The sequence below is a fragment of the Microtus oregoni genome, unplaced genomic scaffold, assembly GCF_018167655.1.
Source record: "Microtus oregoni isolate MIOR12 unplaced genomic scaffold, Mior012 000040F_ref0000088, whole genome shotgun sequence".
NCBI lineage: Eukaryota > Metazoa > Chordata > Mammalia > Rodentia > Cricetidae > Microtus > Microtus oregoni.
This window is the reverse complement of record NW_024543207.1, coordinates 7,793,630-7,806,072: the sequence shown is the minus strand read 5'-3', so window position 1 is coordinate 7,806,072 and position 12,443 is coordinate 7,793,630. Positions and strand designations below refer to the sequence as shown.

General features: G+C 33.0%; 1 protein-coding gene across 4 annotated transcripts in view; it reads right to left on the bottom strand.

The window, feature by feature from the left end:
- Cdh12 (cadherin 12) overlaps nt 1-12,443 on the bottom strand; it is an 820,788-nt gene that overhangs the window by 456,566 nt on the left and 351,779 nt on the right. The window lies entirely within an intron of this gene.

Genomic DNA, 12,443 nt, shown 5'->3' with positions numbered 1-12,443 from the left:
CCCAAAATAAAGCCTATTACTTTGGCATTCCAACGTGAGTCCCAGATTTCCATATAGAACCTGTGAAAGCTGAAACGGAGATGAGAGAGACAACAAAGGATATAGCTCCTTTAAGAGGCTCTTCCAAATACCAAGCACTCAGGTAGCTGGCAGGTTAAGGAGAAAAAGCAAGCTAACTAGTGGCACCAGTATGGTAGAGCTAGGGCAGTTTGACACAGCTCTCAGTAGAACACAGCTCTTGGCCAGGCTCAAAGGGCATAAAGCTTGGTATTCATGGACCCAAGTTGGAGAGATTCAGTCACTAGCACAAAACCCTTATCAGTTTACACTTTGACTCACAGACTCAGAAAAGGCTAGAGACATGCAGTGAGGACAGGTCCAGATGGAAAACAAACCAAAACAACAAAACTCTATAAAGGTTTACAATGTGTTTTAAAATGTGCATAGGTTTAAGAAAGAAAAGAAAATGGTTATAGACAATCATAGAAAAAATAAGTCTCTTAAAAATAATATCAAAGTCTTTAAAGAGAGGGTAAAGTAATATAAAGAAAAAAGCCATGAAAAGATGGGAAATACAGAAGGAGACTGAATCCTGAATGGTGCTGTGCTAACTCTGAGGTTTTTGAATGATGATGAGTGAATGACAGCTATTGAGAGACAAGGGATTATAAAAGTGATGCTGAATTAAACCAACCTAGACACTTTAGGAATGCATTAAATTTAAAATGCAATTCAGGGGCTGGACAGATGGTTCAGTGGTTAAGAGCTTTGCCTGATCTTTCAAAGGTCCTGAGTTCAATTCCCAGCAACCACATGGTGGCTCACAACCATCTGCAGTGAGATTTTTGTGCCTTCTTCTGGCCTGTAAGGATACATGCAGGCAGAATACTATATACATAATAAATAAATAAAGACTTTTAAAAAAGAATCTATTTAATAAAAATTAAAATAAATAAATAAATAAATAAAATGGAATTCAGAAAATGTATTGTGTTGGGAAAGAGTTTGTGCATTTGTTTCCAGTGGAAATGAAAGGCTGTGGATTCCTTTAATAGAGATGAGGTTTAATTGCAGGAGACTTGCTCAAAATCTTGGCTACAAACATAAAAATCAATATACCAAGAAAGACTACCAGCCAGATGACATACACACTGATCCTTCTGCATTAGGAACAGTTCTGAGACTGGCCAGTAAGGGTTACAACCAGTTTTCCTACACGTTGATCTTTATCTTAAATTTTTTTAGGGTACCCAAAAGAAGTCATCACCCTCAAACAAAACATGTATGCAAAGGACTTACTTTTTGCTAACTAGTATATTTAAAGGTGTCAATGGATTGAAGATCTGTCATGCATAGTATAAATATAAAAAAACATAAAAGAATAACTATAGTCCACAGGTTATAAATTATATAAATCTTTTGGAATTTTTATTTGAAAAATGTTTTTATCAAAATTGAATGGCAGTGTTAAGAGGTGATAAAATGAAATGACATTATCTTATTGTGATTATCAAATTTTTAAATTATTAATAATTTTGAGAATTTCTTGCATGAGTGTGCTGTTATTACACTCCCTCCACACCTCCTATTCCATCATCTCACCCCTCCACTCTCAGATTCACAATTTTTTTCCTTCTACAATTACTATTTCTAGATACAAATAAAACTTACTGAGTTATTTACTATTGGTTGAATAAATACCTGTTTAGGGATAATAACTTGGCTTTGTAAACTTTAAGGGACTAATTGCTTGAGAAAATCCTTCAAGAATCCATTCATGTCTAATGCTGTAAAACTAAACTACTCAAGGCTGAAGAGGTCATAGACTCTAGAGACCATTATACTTTCCACAAAACAAATAAATGTTAGTATTTTATAAAATTTCTGAAAAATTTTCCATGAAATTATTGAATAACTATTTTAATATTATCTGAATAATAATATTCAGTATTAATACTTTTATAATTTTAATTCTTTTTTCCTTTTGAAGTATTAGAAACTGAAACCAGTGTTGTGAATAAAAAGTAAATTTTCTACCACAGAATATATTCTGACATATTTAAGACCTACATAATTTAGGACTACATTAAACAGGAAAACATGGAATTATTGAGAAAACTGGTTATAATATACTGTAATCAAAAACTGAAAAGTCATTTCTACAAGTTAAGTATGAGTTAAAATATTTTCCCTTCCTACTGTCAAGAGTAAGAAAATATTCTGAAAACATTAGCTAGAAAAGCCTGGGAGGGTGATAGAGCTAACTAGCACTCTTGGGGATACACCTTGGTGACCCTTGTCATAATAAATATTCAGGAATATGCCTGAGAAAGTTGGAGTTCTCTGTGGATGATACAGTAATGATCTGTAGACAGACATGTACAAATAACAATAGGAAGTAATGTCCTCAATGATAAGTAAATTCATGGAGATAATTTAGTTAGAATATACCAAGAAAAATGTAGAAAAGTCCTTGCATGCTAAAATGTTTCTCTATAAAGATTTATTTCAGTTGCTGGAGAATAAAATAATTAGATCATTTTTGGCAATTTAAGCTCTGAATTGAAATATTTATGAACTATTGAACTGAGAAATGACTTGGAATTGGTTCTGATTTTAAGTAGAAATATCTCCAAAAAAATAACATATATAGTTATATATATATATATATATATATATATATATATAAATATGATATACATTGTAAAACCATCCTCAATTATATCAATGAATATTGCATTTCTATAAATAATACAATTAAGTATCATGTAATGGGAATAAATCATTATTTTCAGAACTAAAAGAACATATTTTCTTTTATTAATAGATTAATACAATTTATGATGTTTTCAAATACAAAAATTAACTTAGTCCTGGGTTTCCTTATCAAATTATGCCTTTTTTCCCTTTATTTTTCTTTATTTTAAAATAATGATTATTATATATAATTAGTTTAACCAATGCTTTGACCGGGGTTTTTCTCAATTTTTAGTTAATTACTGTGAGTGTTATTTTTAATGAAAAATCTGTTCTATACATTATGTGCATTAACTGCCTTTAGGAATAATTCTAATGAGAAGATAGGTACAATATTGTGTAGCAAGCAGATAACACAAGAGAAATAAAAAAAAGCAACTCTAGAACTTCTTAGGTAGTTTTTTATAGAGCAAAGACAATGGGAAAAAATAGTATGTGAAAGAAACCATCCTATAAACAATAGTTTAGGAAAGTACCAGTATGCTGTACTTCCTCTCTAACATATTTGGAAAACATTTAGAGTTTAAGAAACTCAGTGTAACAATCATATTCTTATGCAGGATTTGGGTTAATTTTAAGGTAGAATGAAGATTTAGGATTATTTAAATAGAAACTTAAAGAACTCACTTGATCCAGAGGCAATGATAGCAGCTTACATCAAGGCGGCCACCATGTTAACAAACAAATAGTACATTAGCAAAGATAGTTTAGGAATCATGTAGGCAGAAACTCAAATTTAATTTGTCTAAATTAGAAAAACCTGTGTCTTCACAACAGAGGAACTGTAGTATCTTCTAAAGGAAAAAAACAAGTACAAAAGAAGACCTCCCCATGTTTCCTACAGGTGATTTAAGTGTCCAGTGTGTTTCCAGAGACAATGTGCAATTTTCTGTTTTGGGTCATGTAGTAATTTAATTCAATATTGATGAGGACACACAGTCATTATCATTGTTCCCTCTTGTCATTCTCACCTACAATTTTACATACTCAGTAAGGGGACTTTCCTTGTCTAGAAAAGATCGCATGTATATGGTATTTAGTGGTTCAAAACCAAAAGAGAATATTGCCGGATAAGTATAGAGTTTATAAAAAGTTTGCCAATTCATTGGCTTAACAAGGTCACATGGACACAGTTTATCTTGCTCACTGTCACGAAGAGTGCCAGCTTCATTCTAAAATGAGCTTTCCTGGTGGACTAGGATGGTTTCCAGCACAGTGAGAGTCTAGTGCCTCCTCATTTGCATCTGCCTGAGAGAGAACTGGGGCAGTGTAGACAAGTTGTCATGAGCTCTCCTCTTGGGGAACTAGAGGAACTAAGCATCTCCCAATACAAAGCAGAGACCTCGCACTGCCCATTTCCTGACCCAAGAATATCCATTTCAACCGTTTCTCGCACCTAACTCACTTTCAATAAAAATCCCCAACGTGTCTTTAGTTTTGAATAATACTTAATATGAAAGTATTTAATTTCTCAGCTGTTATGACACACTTGTGTTGTGTTTTCCCAGCTTACAAAGAAAACAGGATGCAATCATTCTGAAGCCTAACTGTAAACTCATTAACACCACATTTGAGTGCCTATGTCTGGGAGTACTGAAGGTGACTTGGAGCATCAGAAATCCATACAATGTTGCTTGAATACCCCACTTAACTTTTCTGAAAATCTTGTAAAGATTGAATAACAGGGTAATATTTCACTGATTAGTAAAGGAAAATGTAAGACGGTCAAAGTTCTTTGTGGCCAATAATGCTCGCTTCACCACTAACATAGAGTCTGCTTCAGTTTTATACTTTCTTATCCTTAAGTCTTGCTAGTAAACATAATTCCATAAAGCAGCTATTGCAACATGAGCAAGTAAATGTACTGTGTGAATACCGAGTCAGTTATTTCAGGTGCCGTTGAAATTCAAGAAAAATGTGTTAATGTATTGCAAGGGAATAAGCTGAAGGACGTTTGCCTCATTCTTAAAATTCATAGTTTTCCTGATAAATATAAATCTTATATATTACCACAGTTTGACCAAAAACTATTTCCTTGCAGATATTTATGTAGTGTTTTTTCCTTAGCTTAATGATAAATAGTTTAGAATGCTACCATTAGCAGAGGAGGCACTGTCATAATTCAACAACAGCAGACACATAGGTAAATGAAAAGTAGCTTTGATAAGTAAGATTATAAAATGTATAAAGCTGGAAGAAATATAAACTTTTGTTTCAAGAAGGAAAAATAAATAATTATGAGTGGAGACTGTAGTTACCTAAAATGATTGCTGACAAAATTTCTAAAGAAAAGATCATTATATAAATACATTTATAATAATAATTGGCTTGTTTTGTTCAATTGATGATATTGAACTACATGTTTTCATATAAATCATGAATCACATCTAAACTTTTAGGTAACATTTGAAACAAAATACATTGAAATTATCTTTATAGTTTGGAACAAGTACATGTCAGTGATTCCCAACTCAGCAGATATAATTCTTCTTTAAATTGAAATAATTGTCCTTACAATTGTTTTTCTAAATTCCAAAATATAGGAATTTATATGTGTATATGTTTTAACTGATTACATTTCTTGAAGTGTGAAGTATCTTGTAAAGTCAACAAAAAAGTTATGTGAGTATTCATTTTCTTACACAGTACATTTCTATATTTTTTTATCATAATTTTTTTAGTACATAGATTGGAGCACCGGACATAATTCTCAAGGTCCAAATCAGGAGCAGAAGGAGAGAGAGCACGAGCAAGGAACTCAGGACAGCAAGGGGTGCACCTACACACTGAGACAATGGGGATGTTCTATCGGGAACTCACCAAGGCCAGCTGGCCTGGGTCTGAAAAAGCCTGGGATATAACCGGACTCTGAACATAGAGGACAATGAGGACTACTGAGAACTCAAGAACAATGGCAATGGGTTTTTGATCCTACTGCACGTACTGGCTTTGTGGGAGCCTAGGCAGTTTGGATGCTCAACTTACTAGACCTGGATGGAGGTGGGGATTCCTTGGACTTCCCACAGGTCAGGGAACCCTGATTGCTTTTAGGGCTGAGGAGGGAGGGGGACTTGATTGGGGGAGGGGGAGGGGGAGGGAAATGGTTGGCGGTGGCGGGGAAGAGACAGAAATCTTTAATAAATAAAAAAAAACAAAAGAGATAGGTATTAGAAGATTAAATGCAACAGAAAATTAGATAAATTTTGTATTGTCTTAGAAAATTATAGGAAGAAACTGAATGTAGGCATAGGGAAATTAATACCAATAATGAAATGTTAAAGTACAACCTGCAAAGATTAATTCAGCAGGTTATAAGAACAAGAAGATTCACATTATCTGTGGATGAAGCAGAGGTTCAATTACTCCATGTAGCGAAATGTGGAAAACACATATTGCCAGTTGCTAGAATAAACACAGTTGTTTGTAGACAGAAAAACAAATTGACTTAAATTTCCATGTCTCAGGTGTTGATGTGATCATTTTGATGTTGATGAAGAGTGATAATGTTATCACTTCCTAGGAACTCCAAAATCTATGCTCAGCGGCACTATGAACTTTCCCATGGCTTTCCTTTGGCTAGTCTAAGTCTCGTGGTCTGCTAAATTGCAGGAGTGCTATTATGACAGCTAGGAGCTGTGGTCTCCTGCAGCATAACCCACGTTTGCATCATATGTCAGACAAGATGCATGTCTCTGACATGAGTGACAGGCTGTTAACAATTTTATTTTCAGATACTAAACTCATAAGATTGACCCTTAAATTTCTGAGTTTTATCTTCTAGCTCTGATCTATTTTCTTACCTGTGAATTGGAGGAATCACACCTTTCAAAGACTATTTGATGATCTAGTGGTGGAATATGTTTAATATTTTTACATAAATTCTGAAGGGCAGTTAAACTATATCAATACCAATTTTAACTATGGCATTTGCAGTAATGAAAGAGTAGAATAGAGTTTAGGCTTACAGCTAGATAAAGGGACGAAATGAGAAAACTCATGGAGTCTTTCAAGACATAAAGAGGCCTTTGAGTTCCTTGAAAATGGTAACATTAAAACTACTTAGTTGGCAGGTGGCACATGCCTTTAAACCCTGCACTCAAGAGGCAGAGGCAGATTGATCTCTGAGTTTGAGGCCAGTTTGGTCACAGAGTGAGTTCCAGGATAGCCAAGGCTATGAAGAGATACCCTGTTTCTAAAAAAAAAAAAAAAAAAAAAAAAAAAAAAAAAAAAAAAGGGTTTCATAGTCAACAACAAAATAATCAATTAAGAACAGCAAACAAAAACACCCATGGGAGATTTTTTTAAGTACATATCATATTAGTTCGGTCTAAAGCATTATCTTATGGAAATTTATCTGTTTGTTTTAAAGTATTTATTCTCAAATACTCCTTTTTTATGCATCTAAGGAGTAAATAGCTGAAAAAGTGGGGCCAATGTTAATTTTTCTTCTAGTGTCCAAATATTGAATAGGCTTTCATTTAAAATATTAATCTCTAGGTTTATTGGCCTCATAGTTAAAAAAACTGTCATTAGATAATAATAATAGTAATGACAGAACATGAGTGAGCCCAAATAAATATTAACCTTTATTATCACAGTAAAATCATTACTTTTCAATGTTATCTCTATATAGAAACATTTGTACTCTTGAAATCAGCCAGTTTGTTTAAGTCTAATGATTCTATGTTATGATACATGAACAATGATATATTTGTATTATATTAAATTGAATTAGTATTCTTATACTGTCTTAGCAATCTCTGTAAATTTTCAATGTGTGTAATAAGAATGCATAATTATACAAAGCTCATTTTATGTAAACAGTATAATTAAAACAGAAACCTCAAATGTTATCAACTGTCAAAATGAATATTCTTATAACTTAGAAAATTCTGGCTTACTGCCTTGCAATTTAGAGGACATTAGGTAACTGGCTTTAAGGACACTAAATATATTCATAGGCATGTAAATGAGACTCAAGAAGGTATTGTATAAGAAATAGTAGAGAATAAACTGGATTGCTTGTTGTCTCTATGGTAGTAAAGAAGACAAATTATGGCAGTGTTCTTTTAAAAGACAAAAACCAATGAATCTGATACAAGGAAATAAAACCTACAGTTGATTACAATACAATCGACTCCGTTTTCATAAAAGAAAATTGTCATTCTGAAATTTGGTCATCAAATTGTAAATGGAGTAAGTGCATTCTACTTGTTTAGTGCCCTTAGAGCCTTTGAAGATATTATATGCATATATTCAAATGCTGACCTGAAGTCAATGAAAACTCATGACACTCAAGTTAAAAAATTCAAATTTAGACAAGGCCATTGAGAAAGACCATCTGAAAAAATCTAATATTAAAGTTATACTTATGATTGAACAGCCTTTACTTTCCATATTTTAAAAATGTCAATAAATTATAGAAATCTCGAAAGCAAGATTTGATGACACCTGCAAAAGTTACCTTTAATTTTATTCTATTTTCAGCCCTTCCTTTTGCCACGAAGTGACCTCTTCCAATATGAAATTTTATATTATGATGCACAATTCAGTTTTCCTCCAGTTTTTATTTCTTTAGTGCATAATTTCTATAGTCAGAATTTTTATTATTCAGGCAATAAAGTCATATTTCATTGTGTTACTTAGAGTGGAGGGTGTTCCAAATATCGATAGATTAAGCTTGTTCACTGAGATTATTGTGTTGTCTATAAATTCTTGTTTGGGGATATGAAGTTTCGTGGGCTTAGTGTAAGATGTTACCTTTTTCAAGTAGATTTTATTGTGGACACCTGTGATTACAACTACATAGTTCTTCCTAATTCAGATTTACCACTAACAGTTTTTAGCATGATAAAATTTAAGGGGTCCATGTATGCTGGTGCACACTTCAATCTCAGATTCAGTGGACAGAGGTAGGAGGATCTTTTGGAGATAGAGACCAGCCTGGTCTATGTAGTGAGTTCTACACTATCCATGAATTCATAATGACACTCAAATAAAAAAAAAAAAGAAGCATCAATTTTCAATAAAGATTGAGTTGGTTCAAGGAAATATTAAGTTCAGAAGAGAAAGAATAAAACATATGTAATATATAATATGATAATACAAATAATGTGTAATTTCAACAAATTATTTTGAAAATGCATCTTTACTTTCCTACTGAAGCAACCCAAACACCTAGAAGTTACAATAACCCCCAGGGATGAATCATAATGGATGTCTCATTATTTCTTTTGTTTGCATCCTTCTTTGTTTTTGTTTGTTTCTTTGTTTTTCGAGACAAGGTTTTTTTTTTTTTTCTGAATTTTTGGACCTGTCCTGAAACTTTCTCAATAGCCTAGGGTGGCCTCGAACTCTGAGATACCCCCGCTTCTGCCTCTTGAGTGCTGGTATTAAAGGCATGTGCCTGGCTATGTCTCTTGGATTCTTTGTGCAGTTCCTAGATGCATGTTTTTCACATTGACTAGCAATTTTGAGCATTCATTCACTTTGGATCCTCATAATTTTCCTGATGATCTTGACTTATAACCTTAATGCATTTCCAGTTTACTATGAAATGTGACAGTTGGTATTTATATATACACCTGAACAACTTTAAACACAAATTTGTCTTTATTTGTAAAGAGAATTTGTAAAATTCACTGTTAATGAACTGTTAATTAACTTCCAGTGGTAGTGACTCATGTGACCCTGGGTGAATATAGTATCAAACTTTTATAAATTAATATAAAAAGGTTTTATGTGAGAATAAAATAAGTACAAGAAAGTTCCTGTGCTATTAATAGCACCATTGTAATGAAGGTTATTTTACTACCTACAATACAAAAATGAGGTTCAGAACAACATGAACATTTAAATAATTAGATCATCTTTAAATAGGTTATTGCTAATTAAACCTTAGTATAAATTAGATTTCTTCCTTTTCTTTCCTTTTTTCATAGGCAGGATGGCTACTAAACTGTTCAAATAGAATTTTCCATTAAATATAAATTTCCAAAATGAGGTGTTCTAACAATGCACCTTCAGATAATAAGTATAATAAATATCTGGGGAAATAAAGCCATTTTATCCAGTATGCTGGGAAAATATGGAAGCTTAATATTAATTAGCACCAATTAGGAATGAAACATTCTTTAACCACACTAGCCAGCTCCACTATGTTCTCCAGTCTGATGCTTTTAAATCACCTTGGTGATTACAACTCTTCTATATTTTGTTTTAGTTTAGCTGGCTGGCTAAGTTAACAGGTAGGAAGATGTATACAACAATTTGGAGTTCTTGTTTAATTACCCCTTTTAACACCTAATCATACAAAGGACAAAGAAGTCCAGATAAAAGTGCATGAATACATTGGACCCAGAGAAGATGACTTAAAGATATTGAACAATTTTATTTCCTGTGTTTTATTTTTATAAATACTGGTTTTCTTCAGTATAAAGCAAATCTGTAATAATATAATAAGAGCAATCTTCTGCTAAGGCAGTATATACTGTATCTGAAGCTTTATTTCTGCAATAGAGTGTTTCAAAGACTAAATGTCCAACTTTAAAAGGCTTTCCGTGATGCATTTGGTAGTCTCACTGATTTAGGAGATCTAGCAATTAATCTTCTAGGATGGAAAAAGAAGTAGAAAATGGCACATGAATTATAGCTATCATTAGAAAATCCCTATGCATACACAAGGAACACCAAACAGTGGCAAAACTGGTCACCGATCGCATTGCATAGTGACAATGCTATATTTTCAGGCTTAGACCAAGTAATGAGAAAACGGAGAACAAATGGCTAATTTCTAGGTAATCTCCTATCCCCTTGCTAAACAATGCTGAGATTACTTAAAAAGAACCCTGGGTTTTACAACGGGGCTCAACAGGGGAATGTGTCTCTTGCTTAAGCCTGAGCAACTGAATTCCACACCCAGAACCCATGATAAGTAACCAAGTCCCACAATCTGTCCTCTTTTAATGCCATGCATGTGCTTACACTAACACACAACATTTCCAAATAATTAATAATGACAATAATAATAATAATAATAATAATAATAGAAAATCAAAAGGGTACTAATAATTTCAGTGCTATTTATTAGTAGTTTGTATACTGACTGGTTTCCTTAAAGAAACACTAACTCCTAGCCTGAAGCAGTGAAATTCCTAGACTAGCACTTGCAGTGCATATTAAAAACTAACCTAACATTCATCCATAAATCCAAAGGCATTCTGTGATAAATTTCCCTTAATATCAATTAATTTCTAGCCTTGCAATAGCTTTCACAAAATGACATAGCCTAAATCAAATGTTACAATATATTAAAACTTTAGTATCTTCCCTCATTGTCCAATTTATCAATAACAATTTTTGATGTTGAATTTCATTTACAATATTTAAATAAATATAAATCAGTGACCTTAACTTCCTTTTTCTTCTTCTTCTTCTTCTTCTTCTTCTTCTTCTTCTTCTTCTTCTTCTTCTTCTTCTTCTTTCTTCTCCTTCTCCTCCTCCTCCTCCTCCTCCTCCTCTTACTTCTCTTCCTCCTCCTCCTCCTCGTCGTCGTCCTCCTCCTCCTCTTCTTCTTCTTTTTGTTTTTGTTTTTGTCAAGATAGGGTTGACTCTGTAGCTTTGGAGCCTGTCCTGAAACTAGCTCTTGTAGACCAGGCTAGCCTAGAACTCGCAGAGATCCACCTGCCTCCTGAGAGCTGGTATTGAAGGTGTGCATGACCACCCGGAATTAACTTCTTTCTTCTACATTCAGACATCCAGCTTTCCAAATACCATTTATTGAATAGGCTATATGTTTTCTTTTGTGTATTTATTGTTAACTTTGTCAAAAACTAGGTGACTATAGTTTTACGTACTGATATTTGAGAGTTTGATTTTTTAACATTGGTCTTCACATCTATTTTTGTGCCAGTGCCATGTGATTTGTGTTTCTATAAGCATATAATACAGATTAATACCTGGTATGATTACCCATCCAACATTAATTTTGTGTAATAATGTTTTGACTATTTGGTCTGTTTTATGTGTATTTTGTTGGTTTTGATTTTATCTGATTTGAAGAATATTATGGGACTTTTGATTATGGGTTGCATTGAATTTATTAATTGATTTTGGAAAGATGATCATTTTAAGTTTTTTTTATTTTATTGATTCATGCGAACTGAAAGTATTTCCATTTTCTCATGTCCCCTATATCAAGGGTATAACAGTGGCAGTTTTATCTTGGGAGAACCCAACAGCCATCCAGTTGCATTTAAGACATGCTCAACAGAAGGGAATTAATCCCTGATATTGTAAATGTAGTCAACTATCTAATGTTGATCAGGACATGGACTTTAGAAAGAACCTCCTATTTTTTCCACTTTCCTAATCTATTACAGTTTCTAAATTCATTCTAAATACTTATCTTTATACACACATATAAGCATAGCTCTCAACCTTCATGAAATAAGCTTCTTTTCAAAGCATATGTAAATCATTACAGTAATCTACATGTGTTGGAAATGCAAAGAAAAACCAAGTGACAAACAAAATTGATATGCCTACAATGCAACCCTGACACCTAAAGACAGAACTTAATGGAAGATTAGTAGGAAAGATTGTAAAAATTGGATGATTATGACATCGGCTAGGATGTAGTGTTTTCTATATAAGATGGGTAAGATATACCAACAAAATATCAATTA